General features: G+C 36.7%; 1 pseudogene; it reads left to right on the top strand.

The window, feature by feature from the left end:
• Nucleotides 1-16747, top strand: part of LOC114464237 (protein FAM83F-like) — a 28591-nt pseudogene extending 11844 nt beyond the window's left edge.
• Nucleotides 16748-19112: the final 2365 nt, after the last annotated feature.

The raw sequence follows: 19112 nt of genomic DNA, 5'->3' as shown, positions 1-19112 counted from the left end.
AACCACTGAACTAGCAAGGTCGATCAACAATTGCACAAAATAAAACTAATTAAAAACAGACACATTAAGGAGAATGAGAACCCTTCCACTGCTCGTACAAAAAGTCTTTACAGTGTGTTAGAAGTCATGGTTTCTGGTAACTTGGTTTCTTTTCATGCTGTTTGAGGCCCAGGCCGACTGAGCATTTTTTCCTAGTGACACACCAAGTTTGAACAACAGCCTTTTCTTCCTCACTGAGAAACATTTGTAGTAAATCTTATAAGAGGCACTTTTCCCAACAACCTTTCTTTAAATGGACAGAAGCCGCTTGTCCTAAAGAGTCCTTTAAACACACCACCATCAGCCATCAGCGTCTGACTAACTATAGTATGCAAGTGGTGGCCCAGGGCACACATGCGGCCGTGTGCCTTATTACAAGCGGCCCCCAATGTAAATGCACAACTTGATACCAAAACCACGTAGAATGATAAAAAAAACATACAGAATAGGAGGAAAAAACTATTAAAATGACAACAAAAGCACGCAAAATCAATCTAAACTGAAACTAACAAAGAAAACAAAACAACAGCAACAAACAACACAAAAAACATACAATAGGGAGGAGGAAAAACTACATAATACATAAACACACACAATGACATAAAAAAACACATACAAAATAAGAAAAGAAAATACAAAATGACTCCAAAAACACACAAAATATACAAAAATAACAAAAACCATCCAAATTAAGAGGAAAAAATACAAAATGTATAGAAAATGCATAAACAGACAAAATGTCATCAAAAACAACAACAAAAAAAAACAAAATATAAAAATACAAAATGATTTCACAAACACAAAATGACATTATAATAAAATATACAAAGTAACAACAAAACATGACAAGAAAACACAAATATTACTTCCTTGGCCGAGGTGACAAAAATGATAAAAAACTACAGTAAATGACAACAAAAATACACAACCTCTTTGATCTTTCCTTTATGGTTAATTTTCTCATTTTTGACATGATTGTTGAGAAAATGGTCGGATCATGTTTTTGTGGCTCCTGTTATCACAATAATGTGATTGTGTTTCTGTGATAATGTGAATTGATCTTTTTACTGATTTAAAAAGCAAAACACAGTGAAATCTTTTTAGAATTGTTTGTTGAAATTAGTTTTGAACAAGATTGTTCACAGTCTCCAGTCCTTTATATTTACTTGTTGTTTCCCTGTTTGTCCTGCAGTTGATAGCCATCGTGATGGACCTGTTGACCGATGTCCAGATTCTACAGGATCTGATGGACGCTGCCTGGCGTCGCTCTGTGCCCGTCTACATTCTGTTGGATGAACAAGGCGTGCCACACTTCCTGGACATGTGCTCAAGGCTGCAGATTGGTGTGCACCACCTGAGGGTGAGCTCATTACATCCAGTATTAGCCCATTAATCACCTTTATAAATGCTTTAGCTGAACTCATATTTCTTTTAGGTTGGGGTATATCTTTAGTTCAAGTTTAATGTTTTAAATGATTATAAACTAGGGGTGGTTATTTTTAGACACTTCACGATTCAATTACGATGGATTTGATTTGGAATTGTTGCATCTCGAGCCACATTTCTTTGTTTCTCACTGTAACCAGTGATGGATTTTTTTGCTTTGTTTTTTGAAAAACATAGCAATTGCATTCAGACACAGGAGACAAATGGGCCTCTTTTAGCTTTTATCAAAGCAGTAGAGCACATTTGTCAAACTCAAGGCCCGAGGGCCACATCCAGCCCTTTGGAGCTTCCAATTTGGTCCTCAGGAGAAATTAGAAATGACAGAGAAAACATAAATCATTGTGTAAATGAAACTCAACATTATTTGCAGGGACTTACAGTATTACCGGTGCTTATATCACATGATGACAGTCATTTTTAATGATAAACTCTTGAAAAAAAACTCAAATTTCTTACAAAATATTAAAAAAAATCCTCAAAATATTGCATAACATTTTCCTTAATTTAATAGAAATTGGTCACAAATCTCAGAAATGTAAAGTGAAGATCCTGTTAGGACTGAGATTGTATTTTATGTATATGCACAAATGCAAACTAGGGCACAATATGTTGAAAGTATTTGTTTTCCAGCATAAAATCTGTGGCCCTCTTGAGATCAAACTGCTCTGTATTTGGCCCCTGAACTGAAATGAGTTCATCACCCCTGCAGTAGAGGATATCTGTAAACTATCAGAATTGCATTGTAAAGTGCCAAAGTAGCAGCATCATTACTGTAACATGTGGCCTTCAGTCAAATTTTTTGTGTCCCCCAAAGCAAATCCCCAAAAATTGTAATTGAAGAAGTTGAAAGGAATATGAAGCCCAACATAATACAAAAAATAACTCCCAAAAAAACACTAAATGACTACAAAAACACGTTACACAAAAGCGCCAAAAACTGTGACACAAAATGACAGGAAAATGCAGAAAACAACAACAAAAATACAGAAAGTGACCCCAAAAATGCACAAATGCAGAAAATGACAGAAAAATACATAGGAATTAAAACAAGAACACAAAACAAAAAACACACATAATGACTAAAAACTGAGAAAACATCAAAACCACAGACAAGGACAAAAAAATACTTGTATTACTGTTCTGATTGGTCGTCATTGTAATTGGTGACATGAATGCTGATCATGTGGCCCTCAGATCAGATACAATAGAGTTGCCCATCCCTGGTTTACAATATAATAAACAAAAAAACAAACACATAGGGCTATTCTAAATTATAAAATAAAATATAATAATTTATTATATATGATAAATTAAATCAGCAGCTAAACCATACTGTTTTAAAAATTTAGCCAAACAAATCAACTCATTTTGTAACTACTTGTATTTGTAATTTCTCTTTAAACTTTTATTGATGTAATCATCAATTAGACAAAATGGTGTCAATTGATTGCCTTAAAATTCTATGTTTCCATTGTGTTGCTTAGCATTCATTAGTCAGGAGCGTTTTTCTATAATTTTCTCCTCATTACAGCTTTAACGTTGCCACTTCCTGTTGACGACCTAATTGTGACGATTTGTGTTTTGCAGAACATCAGATGCAGAGTGCTTCAGGGCGTTGGCTTTGCTCTGTCCTTCGGCAGGCTGCCCGGCTCGGTCGCTAGCAAATACATGCTAGTAGATGGAGAAAAAGTGGTGTTTGGCACCTACAGGTGAGCAACAGTTCTACTTTACATGATACACGCCACACAACCACAGCCACTGTATTTACTTACTTTTTGTGTCGTCCGACCAAAACAAAGATGACGGTGCCCGAGAATAACTAACGCGAGTGGCTCCTCCGAGTTTCAAAAGCGCAAGGCAGTGAAGATACGCACTCATTCGTCGTAGGTAGTTGTTCCCCGTAACCCTCGTATGACCGGACGGCAGCGCGACAGGGAGGAAACAGCCGCCATGACATCAGCAGCAGCTGCAACACGCAACACAATAATTGATGTGAAGCCAAAGTTTTTAATGTACAGTTGTCCCTAGCTATAACGCGGTTCACCTTTCACAGCTTTGGTGTTTTGCAGATTTTTTTTACAGTGCAATTTTGCATGAATTTTTTTTTACAGCGTATGAACACGCATTGTGTTCTGTGTCCTGATTGGCTAATGCTGCGTTCACATCGAATGCGTCTTCTGCAGACGTGTCTGCCGCACGAAGCGTTCCGCAGATTACGCAGGGTCAAAAAATGTCCCCATTCTCTTCTAATGCACGTTTGAAGTGAAGCACCGCCTACCAGCGACACATCCAACTGGGTGACTTTCACTGCCTGCTGAATCGAGGAGCTATGCTCCTTTTTCTCCTCTCATAAACATAAATCACTAGTAAAAAAAACTGGTGTGATTAGCGGCTAATGCCATCCTTGCTCAGTGCCAACTTTCAAAGATGAAAACTACAGAGAGAACTTTTACCTGCTACTACCACCTCATCACTGATTCTCCTTCATGGCAAATCATTCTTAGTCCGGTCCATGGTTGAATGGGTGACAGACCAGTGTCCGTGTTGACGGCCTGACGTCATTGTCAACAAAGACTCTGAATGTGTTCGGCATCAATGTCTGATCACTAGCAATGTGACTCTGAAGTGCTGTATGTTTGAAATCTACGAAGGTTTGAACTTTGAGAATGTTTAAACCAGAGAGAAATGTGATAAAATGTTAATTTATGTCTGAGAAAAGTATATAAAGTGTGTGGTGAGGGGTTTTACAGCCTTAAAACATGTATAATAAAAAATAAAGCGGATTTTGCCTATTGCGGGTTATTTTTAGAATGTAACCCCCGCTATAAACGAGGGACTACTGTACATAACTCAAGCCTCTTGCTTTGTTAATGTCACCTATTGTAAATTGTATCAATAAAAAGATAGATTAAAAAAGCAACACACACACACACTTCTTAAGGTAAAAGGAAAGTTGATTTTTGTTTGTTGGAAAAGCACTTTTTTATTAGCATTTGGAATTTTGAGTTTAAGAAAAATGTGCGTGGCAGAGTGTATAACTTTAAATTGTTGTTATTTTCATGTGAATAAAGAATTAAAATATGCACTTTTTTCAGTAAGCTAGGCCTATGTGTTGTCAACATACATTCTAACTTCTGTTGGTTCAGGAAGAACCCCGTGACAGGCTGCCGACTCCCACTGCCTTTATATTTTTTATTGAATGCTGAATACTTTAACTTTATTTTGGAATTTTGAGTTGAAGAGCAATACACATGTATTGCATTGTTAAGGAATTCATCTATTTTTCTTCATTTTAGATATGTAAATCAACATGTATAAATTACTTACTAGTTAATGGAGAGATAATCGATAATCGAATCGAGTTTAATCGAATTGAACTGGAAAAATGAATTGTTAGATTAATCGGTTAAAAAGTTATTGTTTATCCCAGCCCGACTTTACATCCATCTGATTAGCAATGTTGGTTCGACCGATATTTTGCATTTTATGCAATTAATGTGATCAGCTGTAATGTGTTAATTCGCCGATCCAATCATTGATGTCATTGGCGTGATGAAACTTTCTGTAGATGCTCCCATTACATTGTTTTATCATCTCATTTACACCGAAGAGTTGTTTTTCTTACACGGCTTTATTCTGCTCACATTTGAGTCAAAATCTGAGTGAACGGTGAAAATGTCAATCGGTTGGAGCAGAGCAGCTGAGCGCTGGACTTCTTCCCCAGTCTACTGGCTCTGAAAGCGTGGGCAGCGTCTGCTGTTAGTATAGTACTCTGTGTGTGTGCGCGCTTGTTTTGTTTATTCTCCCATTTACTTTCACTTTCATATTGGACACTTCTGTCCATTTTAGGGCGGTGGTGTACACAGAAGCATGTGTGTGCGTGCGTGCGCCCCGCCTCCACTGTGCACCTGTGAATACGGACTATAAGCAACAGCAGGTTTTGCAATGCCACAGTCAGTAAATATGTATTTGCTCCTATTATAATGCTAATGCTGATGGAGGCTTCACGTAGTTCCAGTGTGGTCTGCCTCCACAGCTTCATCTCCAACTCTCTGAAGTTGCTTCACAGCAGTATGACATGGGACTCCGGGTTAATTCAACAGCTGCAACGTTTATTTTGCCAAACACTCAAAAACAGCATACAGCTTATAATTGATCTGCTCTGGTCTCACACATCCCCTCACTCCGCACAGTGGTCGAACGACCAGTGCATTTATTCACAGTCAAAGGGCCACACACACACACACACACACACACACACACACACACACACACACACACACACACACACACACTTTGACAACAAATGGTATGTTCATGTCCTGCATGGAAATTCTTCGACTCTTCCACTCTCTCACAGTCACAAGGCTGCGTTTAGGTCCCAAAACATGGTACTGTTTACTTTTCTGTGAATCTGTATCAGGTAGTACCAAAGGATTGTTTTTTTTAAACTCACTGATTGGTGATCAGTGATTGGCCCAAAAATCGTGATGGTGTAAAGCCTTGTTTACTCTCTTCCTCTGGGCTTTACTTTGCACTGAGTAGTGCTTTCTACACTTTTACACACTCTGGAATTTTGGGACTGTTTGGGGGAAATGTTTATTGGGATTAACTGGAATTTAGAAGTAATTTTGTATAACTATCATACAAAACATAAATATTAGCACCCGTTGAAAATAATACAGTTAGAACTCATAACATTTTCAATGTGGGTTGCTAAATTCTGGGAATGTTCACAGTTAGAAACTTTCCATGCAAATTAACGGGAATATTTCAAAATTAAAGGTTGGGCCTTAACAGAGATGTTAAATATAGTTGGTAACATACAATTTAGCATGATGTAAAATATCAGCATCGGAAATTTTAAGTTACTCTGAATTTCTGGTTAATTCAAGTAAATAATACTCATGAAAAGTGCATAGTTTTGAATATTACCAAAATTCCTGAATTTCATTTCCTGTGGAAATGTATTGAACATTTTCCACCCATGTTTATTTTAGTAACAGTTGGTGGCAGTGTGGGTAGGATTTAGTTTTCTCTGGAATAATGGGAATTGTAACACCTGGAATACAATGTGTGAAAATGTTCAAAAAGAGACTTTTAAGATAATATTTACATTTTGCCTCTTTAAGAGAGGACTGAATCTGTGATGTCATAGTTCTGATTAAAATCAGATCAGCTGGATTTCAGAGTTAAGAGGCTGTTAAGTGAAGATTATAGTGATTCTAAACATTGCGGAAATGAATCACTTAAATATGGAGGTGGAAACCACTGGCTGAGTACATCTGATATCCTTTAGTCTGCTGAATACACACATGAATGCACTAACTTTCCTTGGTCACACCCATCTCAGGCTTATATGTAACCACAACATGTTGAGCTTGATAATCAAGTTTTATAAAATGCTGATGGTTTTTGTTGCATGGTTGTGGAGACATTATAATTTCCCGTACTATGGAATATACAGTACATACAGTACTTATCCCTGATCCCATGGCACTGCTTCTATTCCCACTGTTGTAGATCATGTGGGCAAAGAGAACTGTACAATTGTATTGTGATGGCATGAAATGTCTGAGCAACATGTTGTTTCTTTAGTAACAAACTGTTTGCATGAATGCACTACTATCATGCTTGGAATCCTCCATGGAAGTCCTGTTTTTCAAGGTCCGAGGCACAATCTGTTCATTTTATCTACTGTAGGGCCTTTTATTTTTTGTTTCAAAATGTCAATCCTCAATTTTGTTTCCGACTTTATTCATTTCTGCGTCATTTTGCATTTTTCCATTTCATCGTCTTTCCCTGTAGTGTTTAGATGACTTTACTCTCCATTAAACTTCCTGAAATCATACAAAACATGTTAAATAGGTTTAATAGAGTCAACTACTGTTATTGTATTTGGCAATTGAAAATTGACCAAAACAGAAATACAGAAAAACCAAAAACCAGGTAAGCAAACTTGTTAAACTTGTTCTGTTTGTGAGATATTTGGATGTTTACGGAGAACTGCACCTGGTTTCTGGACCAGGTCTCCTCACACAATAGGACTGTTTAGGATTTATTTCAGCAGTTTTCTGGTCCTGCTCATGTTTTCATTCAGTTTGTGGATGTTTTAGCTCGTAAAAAGCTGCTCACGTTTAAGTTTAGTTTCACGGTGTCACGATCCAAATAGTATCCAGATACAATGGTGACTGACTATCGACTGTGAAGCTAGTGTGAGGAACAATAGATGTTAGAACTTCTTCCATTTGACACTTTTGCAAAAACAATGACCAGCTTTTTTGGGTCAAAGTTCATGACATCACAAAAAAATTATATACTTTTTTCTTTATAACTTGGCCACAAATTGAGATACAGTACTCAGACTGGTACCATTGAACAACATTTCCTTTCAATGTGTGACCTTGACCTTCACTCAAGGTCATATTTAAGGTTGAGGTCATTCTTCTGTTTTTCCTGCATTATTACTTTCAAATTAATTAGTAAAAAGAACAACATAAAGGGACATTACTCAACAACAAAATACACAATAAGTTGTCTTTCACATGAACAGTTCTATTTGGCAATTTTTTCAAATTGCCAAATACGTATTTGCCTTGCGAATACAAGTCTTGCCTAGTTAATGTTTGTTTATATTAGAGGTGGGACTCGAGAAGCAACATTTTTCAATTTAAATGTATTTTGATATATGACTGAATCAATGAAAACAATAAATGAGCTTAAACAATAAAATAGTGTTTATTATTTCCATCACTGAGTGCTAACATAATGTGTAATATGAATACAGCATATTATGATTGCATTGTTCACAAATCACAAACTGAAATTTAACTAAGCTATATTCATGCTTTTCAGGATTTTTGGTAAACTTTCTCAGACAAATGTGTTTTTGTATTAAAATAAATTAAAAAAAACAGCACTTAGTCCAGAACATTCCAGAGAATTATAAACTGAACAGTGTAAAATAATTAGAATATCTGTGGATATCATGAAATAAACAGAGCAACTGATGAAGATGATGAATTTAGTCTGAAATAGTTTTTCTATATAACAGATAAGTTGGGTCAGACGATGCTATCTGTAGCAGCACTTCTAGCCCCGCCCACATCCTCTACCACAGAGTGGTCGACTGTCACTACAATCATTTATGACTGACTTAGTTCATTTGTCACTCATGGATATATTCCTTTTGTCTCTGAACCCTGTCTGAGTGTCAGTGTGGATTGGAGACACTGTCTGCTCGGAGCATGTATCAGCCTGCACTGTCCAAGTGTCTGTGCTAGCTGCTACATGTTTAGCATTAAGAACTCCAGTGATCAACAAACTCTTTCTTGAACAATTTGCACACAACTGGGCTTTTGTTTTTGTTTTTCATGTTGTTATAAACTAAAATGAAGGCCCACGAAACATAGCAACAACTTCTCTTCTGGTTCTCCTGTTTCTTGTGTTGTGGCCTGTGCATCAGTATTATGGGTAATATCCCGGGAACTCTGTGCTATTTGGACCTCAAAAACAAAGCGATTAACTGCATTATTTTTTTTGTGCATTATTTTTCTGTAATAAATTAATAACAATTAATAATATATGATAAAGTCCCAGCCCTAATTGATACACTCCAGATGATTTACAACAATTGGGAGGGTTAGGCTAAAATTTATGTTGCAAGAAACTTGACATGTGCGTTTCCTACACTTGCTAGATGCTCATCCACCCATTTTATGGGAAAAATACCACAAAAATGTGCGATCTGGTCCCAAAATGTGTAAGTGAGGATCTAGTCCCTGTTATTTCCTTTTCATTTTCAGTGAGATATCACCAAACAGAGAATCTCCCTCAAGTTTTGTGTAATTATGTGATATTGTCCCAAAACATCCATGTGAGGTGTTTCTGATTTCAAATTGTAAAATACTTTTTTTCCTCCTTTTCAGAATGTAAATTCTGCCTTTTCCCACCATTTTCCATGATTACATAAAATCAGAGACCCTACTACTTTCATAAAAAGCGGTGATGTAAGCTGTTTGTGGAGCCAAAAATGTGTGTAACCACTAATTCAACTCCTGTAAATCAAAAGTGTTTGCTGGGATAATCTTCCCCAACATTGTAAAACATTTCAGGAGGATTTTGCACAAAGCAGAACATGAAGGTGCTTTAATTTACTTTGTCAACCTGCTCGTGCTTGTTCATTTAGTAGCACTAATTGTTCGTAAATAAAGTGCACTTTATTAGACACACCTTTTTTAACTGCAACAACGTGTAGACATGCTTCAAACCCTCAGAGAAGGGAAAAGGTGAATGAAGTGGTTTTTGAGTGCGTCTGTGTTGCATTGCCAATGCCAGAATAAATAAATAAATAAAAAGGAACTGCTAACCCATTAGCAGTAGCTCTTGTGGTAAGTCCGAAGGATGCTGTTAGTGTTAAACATTTCCCTATCCCTTTAACGTTTTCTTATCTTTCACTTGGAATATGAAAATAGAGATAACAGTGCTTGAAAGAAATAACAAAACAGCTGCAGCACAGATTTTATTTTCCAGTTTCATTCATTGCTGTTCCCATCTTTACTGATAAACAGGTGCAGGGCAAACGTACCTTAATGGCTTATTTTGATTAGATTTTTTTTCAACCTAATTAACAGGACCACATCTATTCTTTATCTAGGAGGGCACTTTCGTAACCCTTAGTTTCATTCATACATTGTTAAACTCACACAACTAAGGGTGCTTTAACATTGGTTTAGTCCCGGACTTGGTCCAAATGGGCGGAGGACAGCTGATCATTTTATCACCTTTATTTGGCTCGGTTTGTGTTCAGGGCACAAATTCTGAGGGATTTTCCAGAAAGCGGGTTATGTTCAAATTCTTAGTATGTGCCGGAAATTCTGAGTGTCCGATTCTAGAAAGCAAGGTAAGTTCTACTCTGAGTATGTCACCATGGTAACATTCTCTGTGGTAACTGAACTGTATAAGAAACCCTGGGTTTCTACCTGGCTCCACCCACCTGAACACCGCTTCTCAAGGAACGCTTTAATTTACTTTGACACTCTTCTCTGACCACACATTTGTTACATTGCATACCGTGGACATACATTCACAGTAGGAATGTGCGATATTTTATTGTTTATTGTTTATGATTCATCGTCATATTATCTGGCCGCTTACTTCTCTTACTTGTTAATATTACATGTTAATAAATGATTCCTTACCCCTTTAGCACCGAAAGAATATTTGTAATATTACGTGACTATCTGTAAAAGTCACGTTTTTCTAGTAGCTCTGTCTGCTAGCATAGCATCTCTTCTTCACTGCTAGATTAGCTGCATGCCAATCGACCACTGGGTTACCAGTGCCCTCTGCTGGTCCAAACAAATATCTGACGTAAATCAGTGCAATGACTGTTTTTTTTTTTTTTTTTTTTTTTTTTTTTTTTTAAAGTCCATTTGTTAAGGCACAAAATACATTTTCAGTTGCACTTTTAAAAAGAAAAAGAACTATTATGCAGTTTTGCATTGTTTACTATAGAACCAGAATTTAAATTAATAAGCTTCTTCTTCATTTGAATTATTCCTTTATTTATTTCATTCAAGATTTATTTTCAGTTAAATTGCATTGTTTTGAATAGTTTATCAAGGGATTCTTTTGACAATTAAAAATAAAAGGAAAATAATATAGTATTTTTCAGTCATCATTTGACTACAGTCCCATTTTGTAAAATAAATCGTGAGAGAATCGTATCATGAACCCAGTATCGTGAATCGAATTGTATCGGGAGTTGAGTGTCGTTCCTAGATGCTCGGTCTGGGCGCAGGTAGTTCGCACCAGTCCATGCAAAGTAAACGGCTATGATTCTCTTCTTCAGTGCAGCCACAATAAAATATCTATTTTTAAAATGCTTTTGGTCAGGTTGAAGTCCTCCCTCTGTACCTTCTGCATCCACTCAGCCCGTACCGCAGCGTCAAAGTATTGCTTTTAGAAAACATGGTTACAGTGCAAAACCTATTGTAAAATTTATTTGTATTGTTTATTCTGGAATTCTGGAAGCTGTAAAGTTTAGTTTGGAGATTACTAATACTTTTCTCTCTCTTTCAGCTTCACTTGGTGCACGTCTCGAATGGATCGGAACATGATCACTGTGATGACCGGGCAAGTTGTGGAGTTTTTTGACCACGACTTCCGGAGCTCTACGCCATCTCTGAGAAGCTAAACCTCTATAAGGAGTTTCACATTAGCCCACCGGCTGCAAGACCCATTGACACGATTCGCTCCAGATCAGAGTCCAAGCGCCCACCATTACCAGCAACTACATCCCGCTTTCAGGTCACCTTAGGAGATTCAAAAAAAGGGAAAATCGAGGTGCCGGCTCACAAGTTTTATAATCCAAAATACGCACTCGTGTTTGGGGACATTATACGTCCGACAGGCTCTTTGCAGGAGCCAGGACCAACGCGCATGTCAGCACTAACTCATCCACTGGAGAACGAGGACCCAGACAAGCCTCTGGTGACCAGCAGCGAGAAGGCGGACAAGCTGAGTCCGCAGCCGGCAGAAGCTCCAAGTGACATCTTTAAAAAGCCCAAAGACCTCAAGACAGACAAAAAGGGACGGCTCACCCTGAAGCAAAAGTTGTTTCGGCGTAAATCCTCCAGTAGGCCTTCGATTAGCCCACTGGCTGATCCTAAGCCTGCAGAGAAAGATCAGGAGGACAGTCTCGAGGACACCTTTGAAGTATTGGTGATATCCCCACCCAAAGTGAGTAAAAAACCATCCAGACTGACCCGAAAGGCCACGTCAGAGCAAGCTGTCAACTCTGCACACGACAACGAGGGTAAGTCAAAATTCAAAGATGCTCAATTCACACGATCGACACGTGAGGTTTGAAGGAAAATGTCCAGTGTGTGAGTGACAATTACAAGATCTTTAGGTTTTACTTAGGTCTTTTTTTTCAAAACTGTTCAGGCTGATCAAGTTAAAAACTCGTTTTAAAACCAGCAAAATAAACAAAGACTGTCCACAAACTACTTGAAGTAGTTCATAACTGAACTTCTTAATCAAAAAAAGGATTTCTTACAGACTTTGTTGCATACAAATGTATTCACTCACTCATTATTTTAGTATGAGTGCTCCAAGAACAGTGAGTAGAGAATCTTTCTATAGCCCAGTAGCTGCTTAGGCTTGGGCGATGTATCAAGTTTTCTATTTTTGGCAAGAGAAATATATATATATATATATATATATATTTTTTTTTTTTTTTTTACATTTTGCTTTGTTAGCTGCAGCTCTGCGGAGTGTCTTACTCAGACTGACAAAATGTGACCAAACTCTACTTGTTTTCTTTTACTCATTTCCCTCACCTCTACCATGTGAATATTTCCATCCTATCGTGTCTGTTGCCCCGCCCCCCTCCTCTCTCACAGACACAAACGGAGCCACATGTAGGGCTGAAAAACTAAAACAAATCAGCTGCCAATCAGGAGCTTCTAACAATCCCAATATATAGTTTTCTCACAAATGCACATTACACCATCTGTTGTTATATACTGTATATTTTGTTGGTGTCTTTGTGTATATTTGTTGTCTTTTCATTGTTTTTTTTTTTTGGGTTTTTTTTTATCATTTTTGTGTATTTCTGTTTTCTGTATTTGTCTGGTATTTGTGTATTATTGTTGTATAGTCGTGTGTTTTTGGAGTAATCTTGTGTATTGTTGTTGTCAATTTGTGTATTTTTCTGTCATCTTGAGTGTTTTTGGAGTCATTTTGTTCATTTACTTTGGTTTAATTTTACAAATTAGACCAAGGGCCACATGTGGCCCCGGACTGCCTGTTGCCACAGCACATCAAACAAAGCAGAAACCAAACAGGACCAAAGAAACTGATATGCATGTATACGGCCAGAGGCTGAGCAAAAGAACCCAAGACGACGCAAAGAGATATTCAAACATACACACCCAGAAACACTGAGCTTTTAATACACAGATGTTTGCAGAAACAGGATCTCACACACACACACACACACACACACACCTGAACCACTTTTAGAGCTAAAATGTATTTAGCTTGGGTTAGATTTTTTAACAAAGGGTGATTTGTACGTCAGATTTGGGTATTGGGTTTTAAAAGTGAGTGAAAGTGAGTGAAAACTAAATCAGGATTACAACACTTCAGCCTACAGTGTAAATGTAGCCATACATTCTAAAGAATCACAATATATTTCTGATTCTGTTTCAAAAGCTACTGGAGATGAACATTTTTTATCATATAAAGACAGTTCAGGCCTCATAAATCAATAAATCCAACATCAGTTTGAAAAAAGAAAAAGAGGTAAAAGGCTGAAATTGCTGCTTGAAAGTTAGTTTTTACCTCCACTGTAAACACTGTGGAAGACATTGGCTGGCTCGACTCCGTTTCTGTTCTAGTTTGTTCTCAGTATTCCCAGTGACATCACCTCACTCTGCAACATCACATTTTGACCTGATTTTTGATTTTATTTTTTTTTTTTTTTGCCACAACACAAGAAATTTATTAGGAAGTCACTTTGACAGTTTTTTTGGGGCAAACATGAGAAATCACAGTAAGAATGAAGTAAAAACACTTCTATGCATCCATCTACAGCAGTGGTTGCCAACCTTTTCAGCACCTGACCCCCAAAATAAAGGTGTCAGAAAGTGGGGACCCCCACTGTAGCTGAAGGTGGTTGAACACAGACATGAACATTGAAGAACAGTCATGTGGAGACAGGACCATCTATAAGGGGGAATAAAGGGGAGAGATTTTTGGGGTCCATCCATAAAGTCAGTAAAATGATGGTCCATTGTTCTATGAATCTGTGATAACCACATTTATTTATTTATCTGATTAATATCCACTGTTATCCAGGAACGTTTATTATTGTTTGTGCCACAGTATGTAATAATCTTAAAGATGTAAACCATTATTTTAATCAGAATATGTATGTGTGTATATATATATATATATATATATATACACATAGCAACAGCAGCTGTGATCACTCAGCTGCTGCTGTGCGATTAATTAAAACGTTGGTCACAGTGATTCAACTATTTTTGACCAGAGAGACATGTAAACCCATGTAAATTTGCGATGGTAAAACACGGGACGGGACCCGGATAAGCAAACTGCTTCTCTCGTCTCCTTTTTCGGCATGTACAAAAAAGAAAAGAAAATGTGAAAAAAAAAAAAGTGAATGTAACCATGTCGGAAATAAACTGAATAATAAATAAAATAAATACTATGTCCAACAAAAAGTCACAGTTTGATCCACTACAGAGTGAAACAAGCTGTCATATGCAGATGAGGATGGACCACAAGCTGTTCCCACACATATTTTAATGAGGCTCAGCTCAGGTCACTTGAAACTATTTATATTTAAAACTGTTTATTATGGATAGCTTCTTTTATTTTAATGTTTTAAATATGTTAAACCCCAAAGATGTTTAGCTTATCTCAAAGTGAAAGTGCCCGGCAGCATAATTGAGCGGGAATCACGAGATCTCACAAATTCACTCTCAGCCTCATTTACAAAATTGTACATAGGTTAGAGTTTAGATCAGGCCCAAAAAATCCAGCCCGATCCGACCCGGGCCCACGGGCATAAAGCCCGACATGACCCGACCCCGACTCATTAACTGAAATTGTAGGTCTGAGCCCGAAGAAAACCCGACGTAAATTATAATTTTATTGAACGTATTGCAGCCGGTAGATTAGTAGCGCTGTGCCTCACACAGCGAGGGGGGATAGAGGGGGCGCACACACACTCACCACAGCCCAAAAGATATTTTAATGACGTGACTGTCTTACACCGTCATACACTCACTACCGTGGGAACAGAATTGTTCGCAAGTCTTTACTCCACTTACACCGCCCTTTCCCCAGCCTCCCAGCCAATCAACACTCAGAACACATGTAAACAAAGACACACATTGGCAGAGAAAGCTGCACATAACCGTGATGCCTTCATGGCCATGGGAAATCTCAGCATCAGTTAACCACTGAATACACACAAGTGGAACATAACCAGAACATAGAACCCAGTTCGTTACAGTATGCAGACCAGACCGGGCGGCACGTGCGTGGAACGCAGCCCTGACTGAAGCACCAATCATATTTGTTCCCTGTGCTCCAGCAGCAAGTGAGGAATGAGCAAAATCAGCAAATAATATTCAATGAACGTGAACAACAAAACGCAACACAACACTGTAAATATCCCGTCCCACTACTAGCAGAAATCACTTTAGAAATGATACCGCAACAATATAGAAGTGTTTTTGTCTTTATTAAAAAATAATATTAATGTAATAGAGACAAAAAATGAAAAAATAAAAAGTTAAAAATGAGACCGAGCCCTGCCCGAACCCGGGTCTTAGCTGGTGTACGCTAAAAACCAGGAAATGCATATGCAAAAAAAGATCTTAGCGCTTCAGAACTAATATTTTGGAAAAGTTTTGAAAAATCATTTTGAAAAAAGTATGGGAACCCTGGTATATTTTCCTCTTATTTTATGTATTTTAATGTCGGTATGTGAGTTGCTGGTCATATTCAGTGGTATTATCATTTTTAAATAATAATTTGTTCATTTTCATACCCCTATTTGAGAAAAAAAAGGAAACGCAAAAATCGACACATACCCCCCTCATTATATTGTCCATATCCCAAAAAGTATTCATACGATCTAACTAAAGATTTACAGTGTGCGTATTGAATAATTACAGAACAATTGGTAAAAATGTTTTAGATTGATGTGCTTGGGATGTCCTGATAATGTTGTCTTTTTCTCACAGGTTTCCACCCGCGAAACAAAGAAAAACAACCGTGCAAAGTGTCCTGAGACGAGCACTGAGAACTGTTGCTGCACACACTGTGAATAAGAACTGCTGGGTTTATTATGGGATGGAAACAAAGGGAATGGGCAGAAAGTGATGATGTATTGATGTAATTTCTTGGATCCAATGTTCTCTCGGCTGTCAGGTGCAGACTGACCTCAGTACGTGAGATCTCTACTCGTTTGTGTTTCTCAAACTAAATGTTTTCAGTTTCCCTTCTCTTCATCTTAAAGAACCAACATGGACGTCTTACAAACTACATTATTGAATGTCATCTTGTGTTTCCGACGTGATATTTCATATTTCTGCATGTGCGTCATTGCACAGCAAACGTTCATTAGTAAAACAATGCTCCCGGGTCATTTCCTCCTAAACGAGGAAATCTTTTATCTTGTGCTCAATAAAAACCGTCAGACATGGGAAAGTGAAAATGTGTTCCTGAATTATTTTATTAAACACTGCTTTTCTTCACCTACACCAGACATGGCAACCAGGGGCAACCCTTGTGTGGCCCTGATCTAATTCTGTACGGCCCTCAAAATGAACCTACCGAATGACTCCAAAATCACTCAAAATAACAGAAAAATACATTAAATGACAATTATGCACAAAATGACTGAAAAAATTTACAAACACTAAAAAAATCACAATGCGACAACAAAAATACGGAAAATTAAAACAATTATTTACAAAATAACTGGAATATTTAGAAAATGTTGACAAGAATTACACAAAAATATACAAAAAGACTTAAAAAAAAAAAGCAAAATCACAACAGTTATACAAAAATAATGGAAAATATAAAAACAAAAATACACAAAACAACTTTACTGAAACACATCAACAAAAACACTTTGTACAGAAAAACACTAAAGAATAACAAAATTAACTCGTGAATACATAAAATGACAATCAAAATACACAAAAAGAACCAAAAATTACGCAAGACTAGAAATACAAAAATTTACAAAATAACAGAAATACACAAAAAATACCACAAAAACAGACAAGATGCCGAAATACTCTCAAAATGATGGAGAAATTTTCAAAATGACAACAAAAATACACAAAATGAACTCAAGAATACATAAAATGACAACCTAAATACAAAAACATCAACTTGTAAAAACACAAAACTTCAAATTCACATCAAGACAGAAACTAGATACAAAATAATTGAAACATGTATAAAACATTAACAAAAATACACACATTTACTTAATTGACAACAAAAAACGCAAAATAACAGAATATACAAAACGACAACAAAAACAAAATTTTTCTAAATGCTGACATTATTGTTGATCATGTGACCTTTAGGTCACAGTAAATCACATTTTTATATTCCTGCTGTGACAAAAGTTTTTCATCACTTTTCCACCTACTCTAAGTAAAAGCTGAAATTATATGTAATTGTCTAATTACTGTAGATGTTTTCAGTGTGGGAAGTGATGACAGAAAATTACTCATTAAAGGGGACATATCATGCTAAATCCACTTTTTTAGCCCTTAAATGCATTTTGTTGTATATTTAGAGTGCTTAGAAGTACAGAAAAAATCAAATTAGTCTCTTCAGGTGCTCCGTAGATATCTTTATATTCTGTTTTGCTCATATTTTTCAATCTGTTTTGATTTTTCTGAAATCTGTTTTTTGAAACAGACCAAGCTTTACTAACAATGTAACTTAGTAAAATCATTTTAGCTCTTTAGTTTAATCTAAAACAGTAGTTCTCAAACTTTATTTATTTATTTATTTTTTAATTTGTCTCAGAATTTTGCCTATCCTGTTGAGGAACACTATATAATAATAATCGGTAACCATGGATAGTTTTCCATGGTTACAGATTATTATTATATGTGTAATTTGTGGAGATGCATGGAGGCTCCTGACTGCTGCTTAATTTATGTTCTAATTTCCATTTTTTTTTTTAAATCTTTTTTTATGAATGTACCTGCTATGACAATTTGCGTACCTCTGTGGGTACCCGTACCCCACTTTGTAAATGTAGGATCTAAAACAAATATGAAAAACAGATTTTGAGAAATCTGTTTTTCTTTTAGTTCATGAATTATGGAAGTCCGTTTTGCTATTTGAAAAAAAATAATAACAGTAATAACAATAAAAATTATTAAATTTGTGGGCGATCATGGCTCAGGTGGTAGTGGGTCATCCTCTGATCGAGAGGTTGGGGGTTCGATCCCAGTACCTGACTATGTGTCGAAGTGTCCTTGGGTTAGACACTGAACCCTAAGTTGCTCCCAGTGGTCGACTAGTGCCTTGCATGGCAGTCCTGTCCCACTGGTGTGTGAATGTGAGAGTGATTGGGTGAATGAGCTGATATGTAAAGCGCTTTGAGACTGTTTCAGTGTGGGGATAAAGCTCTATATAAAATCAACTCCATTTACCATTTAAATTAATAAAATTATGACATACTATCTAATAATTATGACTTGGAGTAAATCAGTGTATTTTAATAAAGAACAACTGACGACTTTAGAAGTGTAAATACATTTTCACAGAGTCACCGCTAGCTGTCGCTGTTTCTCCGTAGTGGAGAAATGTTTACAGAGAGAATGAAGAAGAATAGTTGATGATTTCTGCTTCAACATTCTCCACAATATGCTTTTTTACTTGTGATAAAATGTAATTTTAATACAATATGTGTTTTTTTTCTCCCCATCAATTCAACATAAACAGGGTTGTTGTTGTTTTTCTTTGTCCTGGAAATGTATATTTGAGCACAATCTGTTTTATTTCAGAGTCTTTGTGTTTCATAGAATGCTAACATAAATAGT

This window comes from Gouania willdenowi, chromosome 1 (genome assembly GCF_900634775.1).
Source record: "Gouania willdenowi chromosome 1, fGouWil2.1, whole genome shotgun sequence".
NCBI classification, from domain to species: Eukaryota; Metazoa; Chordata; class Actinopteri; order Blenniiformes; family Gobiesocidae; genus Gouania; species Gouania willdenowi.
Note: the sequence above shows the minus strand (reverse complement) of the source record. Positions and strands in the feature narration are given on the sequence as shown.